The sequence below is a fragment of the Bubalus kerabau genome, chromosome 2 (assembly GCF_029407905.1).
Source record: "Bubalus kerabau isolate K-KA32 ecotype Philippines breed swamp buffalo chromosome 2, PCC_UOA_SB_1v2, whole genome shotgun sequence".
NCBI lineage: Eukaryota > Metazoa > Chordata > Mammalia > Artiodactyla > Bovidae > Bubalus > Bubalus kerabau.
The window spans coordinates 88,651,875-88,657,874 of NC_073625.1; the positions used below are offsets into that span (position 1 = coordinate 88,651,875).

General features: G+C 45.0%; 1 protein-coding gene across 2 annotated transcripts in view; it reads right to left on the reverse strand.

Moving 5' to 3' along the window:
• The window catches only part of RIOX2 (ribosomal oxygenase 2), a 33,390-nt gene extending 27,390 nt beyond the window's left edge, over positions 1–6,000 (reverse strand). Inside the window, exon 1 of one of the 2 annotated variants that reach the window (XM_055567880.1) lies at positions 5,857–6,000. The gene's annotated coding sequence lies outside the window, so the exon portion shown is untranslated. Of the gene's footprint in view, positions 1–5,267; positions 5,622–5,856 lie in introns of those variants that run through there. The other variant, XM_055567881.1, reaches the window with a different exon arrangement.

Consider the following 6,000-nt stretch of genomic DNA (forward strand, 5'->3'; position numbering starts at 1 on the left):
ATTCTTAAAGAAGCCCCCATCAACCAAAAAAGATTAAGAAGCATTGTGCTTGTAAAAAAAAAAAATTTTTCCCAAATACTGGCAATTTATTTATAAATGTTATGCTTTCCTATGTTGTTGGGCTATCAATAATTTTCTGTTCTTCTGTCAAGATAACTAAGCCATATTTCAGCTACACTGTGGACTGAGAATAATTAATGGACTGGTCTGGGAAGTACATACCCGAACAACATGTTACACATTGCAATAATAATCTACAAATTTATAATTGATAAATTCAGAATAAATCTATAAAATAAACTTAGAATTAATCCCTTTGTCTAGTGTATGAGCCCATTAGTCACTTAGTGGCCGTCCTGCTGATCAGATCGACTGCTTCAGTATCAAGCTTGTGCTCACATGACCCTCATTTTACTTGATAATGGCCCCAAAGTGCACACGTAATGATGCTGGCAATTCGGATATTCTCTTACCGTGTCTAATTCATATATTAAAGTTTATTATAGCTAACTGTGAATAGGGGAAATGCACAGTTTATACAGACTTCATTGCCATCCATGGTTTCAGGCATCTTTTGGGGACCTTAAAACATTATCAGCCATGGATAAGGAGGCACTACTCTGTAAAACTCACTAGTGGCCTCATTTTAGCTTCTAAATTTTATGCCCACAAACAGTTCCTTCAAAAGATCAAGTGGTTTTGATAAGAAACACAGGACCAAGTGTTTACAATACAAATTGACACTAAAAGCTTGCATGGAAGAGTAAGGGGTTAAGCTTTTTTCCTGGTGGTGGGCTTCAGATATATCACTGATAAGATACATTTGCTGAAAATGTTTCATATTCCTTTTAAGTTAAACAGACCAGTTTGCTTTCTCAATTGAAGAATCAAAGCTTTGATAAGACAAAGTACTGCTACTACTTGGAGCCCAGAAGTGAGGTAGAAATACAAGGACAAATGAAAGCAGACTCAGTGAAGAGCACCGCTTGTGCAAAAGAGTTACCTACTATCCCCTGAGGATTTCCCTGCTGGCTCAGTGGTAAAGAATACGCCTGCAGTGTGGGAGACCCAGGTTCAATCCCTGGGTCAGGAAGATCCTCTGGAGAAGGAAATGGCAACCCACTCCAGTATTCTTGCTTAGAAAATTCCGTGGACAGAGGAACCTAGCAGGCTGCAGTCCATGGGGTTCCAAAGAGTCGGACGTGACTGAGCATGCACGTATGCACTATCCCTTGAAAGTCAGTATGTGCAGATGTCTGGGCTGGGAACTTAGATTTCAGAAGTGTTCCTAACACCACTAACTGAAAAGAGGGACTCACTGTGACTTCGCTCTTTGGACAAACAATGTGATTATATGCAGTTATATGCCAGGCAGAGGTATCTACATGATGAGCCCCCAGTAAAAGCCCTGGACACTGAACGTCGAATGAGCTTCCCTGGTCGGCAGTATCTCACATGTGCTATCACAACCGGCTGCCGCATCAGTGAAGCGCTTGGTCTCCATCTGCTGTAAAAAATTAGCTGTGAGTCCTAGCAAACCACTGGCCCAGGAGATGGTTCAGGGACCCCTGACATGCTGCTCACATTTAACTGTTAAAAACTGTTAGACTGCCTCAGAAGGTCTGCGTCATTAAAGGTACTCAGTAATGAAAAAGCAATTTCATATTCAGCCACACATTTCTTATCCCTCACAAATGGTCACTTTAAACTTTACTTAAGGAATGCAAGCAGCAGGAAGATGTAAACAAAAGGTTTGTATTTTTTAAGCACAATATAAGAACACAGTATACGCATATTCACTAAAAAGTGTGGTGAAACAAAGTGTGCAGAATACTTCAGCCAAAAAATAAGATCACTTGAAGCATTTTTCCCATCACAATCAGTAACAAAATAAATCCCAACAGTGCCTAACAAATGCTTTTGTTAGAATATGAATTTCACTACTTTTACTGCCAAAACTTACATCATTTATTGTTTCTCTGTGTTCATATTGAAATGATTTGAGGCTCAGTTAATTGGAACCTAGCTTAGAGGTTACTAGGCAAACTTACTATTTCTGATTCTCACATTACCCATATTGTAAGACAACCATTCTTTTTAACAGCTTGTGGGAGGTCGAGAGGAGAACAGATGACATACTCCACCACATTAAACACACAAAAATAGCAAGCTCTATCACAATTTCAGAAACAAAAAGTTAAAAAGAAAAAAGAGCTGTGTGTCTTGAAAGAAATATAGGAACTAAACAAGAGAATACTTTGGAAAAATACAGCCAACACAAGTCTGCCTCTAAACCTCACAGACCACCCAATCAGAAGTTAAGAGTAAATATTTTTATAAAGCTACAAGAGAAAAAAAAAAAGCCAGCTTTTAAAAAGCATCTGTTTCCAATTTGAGTTGACTATAGCATTAAAGAAGCTTCCCAGGTGGCGCTAGTGGTAAAGAACCCACCTGCCAATGCAAGAAACCTGCAAGAGATGCAGGTTCGATCCCTGGGTTGTGAAGATCCCTTGGAGCGGGTAATGGCAACCTACTCCAGTATTCTTGCCTGGAGAATCCTATGGACAGAGGAGCCTGGTGGGCTACACTCCATGGGGACGCAAAGGGTTGGACACAACTGAAGCGACTTAGCAGCAGCATAGCATTAAAGTGTAAAAATATTAAATCAAAAGAAAAGATTCAAGGTTCCTATTTTACTAACTGCCCACAGATGAAACACAGCCACTAATCTAAACAATTTGAAGGATTAAACTCCACAAGAAAATCAATATTGATACCCATTCTACAGCCAGAAAACACAAACAAAATCTTAGTATTTTTAAGTGCCCTAACGTTCTTTTCTATGGTAATAGTCACTGACCAGAGGTCTTAAGGCAGGATACCTATCTGCACATTCCCAGAGCTAGTATAGAGCAGGACACATAGGAGGGTCCTCAAACACTTGCTGAGTGCATTTCTTTTTCACCTTTTGGATACAATTTTGGAGGGAAAAAAATCTCAAAAGCCTTACATAAAACAGAGTTGGGGGAAAACAGATAGTTTGTTCAGTGGGGTTATTCTTATAATGGCAGCCCAAGCTTGGGTAGTCCAGTCTTTTCAGACCTGAAAGGCACCTTAGCCATCATCACCAACCAGAAGGAGGTGTGTCTTTTAATCTCCAGAGCTGTGTTTTACAGACTGTAGTCAAGTCACCAGGAAAGCTTGTTAGTATGCAAATTTATGGGCCCCTTATCAAGCCTATTTAGCATTTCTGGGAGCCAAGGCCCAGAAACCTGCAGTAACTCAGTCAAAACAAAAGTTTTTTTTTTTTTTTTTTTTAAGTTATCCGCAGTAATTTTAGAAGTTTTAAAATTTTAAAAAGTTATCCACACTAACATAGAAGAAGATCTAGGCAAACTCAAGCTCGGTTAATTACACTCAAATAAGCTGACAGAAATGATACATCATCACCTGTAACATGGTTCCCTACTGCTGCTGCTGCTGCGTCGCTTCAGTCGTGTCCGACTCTGTGCGACCCCACAGACAGCAGCCCACCAGGCTCCCCCGTCCATGGGATTCTCCAGGCAAGAACACTGGAGTGGGTTGCCATTTCCTTCTCCAATGCATGAAAGTGAAAAGTGAAAGTGAAGTCACTCAGTCGTGTCCGACTCTTAGCGACCCCATGGACTGCAGCCCACCAGGCTCCTCCGTCCATGGGATTTTCCAGGCAAGAGTACTGGAGTGGGATGCCATTGCCTTCTCCAACAAGGTTGCCTCAGTCAGTCAGTTCAGTTGCTCAATCATGTCCAACTCTTTGCAACCCCATGAACTGCAGTATGCCAGGCCTCCCTGTCCATCACCAACTCCCGGAGTTCACTCAGACTCATGTCCATCGAGTCGGTGATGCCATCCAGCCATCTCATCCTCTGTCGTCCCCTTTTCCTCCTGCCCCCAATCCCTCCCAGCATCAGAGTCTTTTCCAATGAGTCAACTCTTCGCATGAGGTGGCCAAAGTACTGGAGTTTCACCTTTATCATCATTCCTTCCAAAGAAATCCCAGGACTGCTCCTTCAGAATGGACTGGTTGGATCTCCTTGCAGTCCAAGGGACTCTCAAGAGTCTTCTCCAACACCACAATTCTTCAGCGCTCAGCCTTCTTCACAGTCCAACTCTCACATCCATACATGACCACTGGAAAAACCATAGCCTTGACTAGACGGACCTTTGTTGGCAAAGTAATGTCTCTGTTTTTCAATATGCTATCTACGTTGGTCAAAACTTTCCTTCCAAGGAGTGAGCATCTTTTAATTTCATGGCTGCACTCACCATCTTCAGTGATTTAGGAGCCCAAAAAAATAAAGTCTGACACTGTTTCCACTGTTTCCCCATCTATTTCCCATGAAGTGATGAGACTAGATGCCATGATCTTAGTTTTCTGAATGTTGAGCTTTAAGCCAACTTTTTCACTCTCCTCTTTCACTTTCATCAAGAGGCTCTTTAGTTCCTCTTCACTTTCTGCCATAAAGGTGGTGTCATCTGCGTATCTGAGGTGATTGATATTTCTCCCGGCAATCTTGATTCCAGCTTCTGCTTCTTCCAGCCCAGCGTTTCTCATGATGTACTCTGCATATAAGTTAAATAGCCAGGGTGACAACATACAGCCTTGACGTACTCCTTTTCCTATTTGGAACCAGTCTATTGTTCCATGTCCAGTTCTAACTGTTGCTTCCTAGGCCGACCTAAAAGATTTCTCTTGGGGGATGTTTATCAAGACAGGGAAAAGCGGTTCTCCTATTGACCTAAAGCAGGGATTGGCACTTATCTTTTCAGTTCTATCTTAGAAATAATGGATTGAACCTCATTAATACATTTTAGTAATCATGACTTGTTACAATGGATGAGGGCTGAGAACCAAAACTATCCAAGCGATGGTGGAAGAACCTTGAAAAATCAGGTTTTTCCACGTAAAGATAAGCCCAGTGAAATCAAAGGCCTGGCGCTGAATTTACAGCTGATTTTTGGAGTAGTCAGGAGGCTTCCCAGATGGTGCAGCAGTAAAGAATCTAACTGCTAATGCAGAAGATCCAGGTTCCATCCCTGGGTTGGGAAGATCCTCTGGAGAAGGGAATGGCTACCCACTCCAGTATTCTTGCCTGGAGAATCCATGGGCAGAGGAGCCTGGCGGATACAGCCCATGGAGTCGGAAAGTCGGACATGACTCACGCAGGCACGCACTGGAGACAGCAAAAGCCAAGCCAACACTTCCAGAAAACACATGAACCACCAACCTGATCTCATTAACCTGATAGATGACCCGACAGCAGTCGGGGAGCCATTCTAGAAATATTCAGTGAGGAAAAAACGTCTGGGAGGGTAAAGTGTCATTTATAAAGTCAGTGTGGGGGCGAGAAAAAGGCAGCTGTCTCTGCCCGAACTTCAGGTTTCCCTGCGGTAAAGCCCGGGGCTCTTAGGCCCGCCAGGGAGCACAGCCCACGTGGTGCCCGCGCTCCCAAACCGCCGGCCACGAGTGCGAGAGCGGGCATCACACTCGCTGCGAAACCTGCGAACTTTCGTGTGCTTGTCCAGTCTCAAGACCACCAGCCGAGCACGTGGCTTCTCTCAGTGCCTAGGCCACTCCAGACCCTAACCCCGATCTGAGCGGCGCCAAACCGGCGTGCGCAGTCTCCGTGTGCAGGTCCCAGCGAACACCAGCGCTCTCCGGCCGGGGCCGGGGTGCACCGAAGCTCCCGGCCCGAGTCCTGTGGTTCCCCCCTACCCGGATCTTGCTCCACCCACACTCGCGCTTGGGCGTCGGGAGAATGAGCACCACCCCAGACAGCCTAGAGGCGGACGCCAGGCCGGGACGGAAGCACTCACCGGATTCAAGGCACTTGCGCGCGGCCTCCAGCGTAACGGTCGGCTACGCGACCCAGGGGCGGGCCTGCGCGGCGCGGGCCCGGGGCGGGGCGGCGCGGCGCGCGCATGCTCGGGGCGACCCCTTCTGTCTGAGCCGGCCTCCCG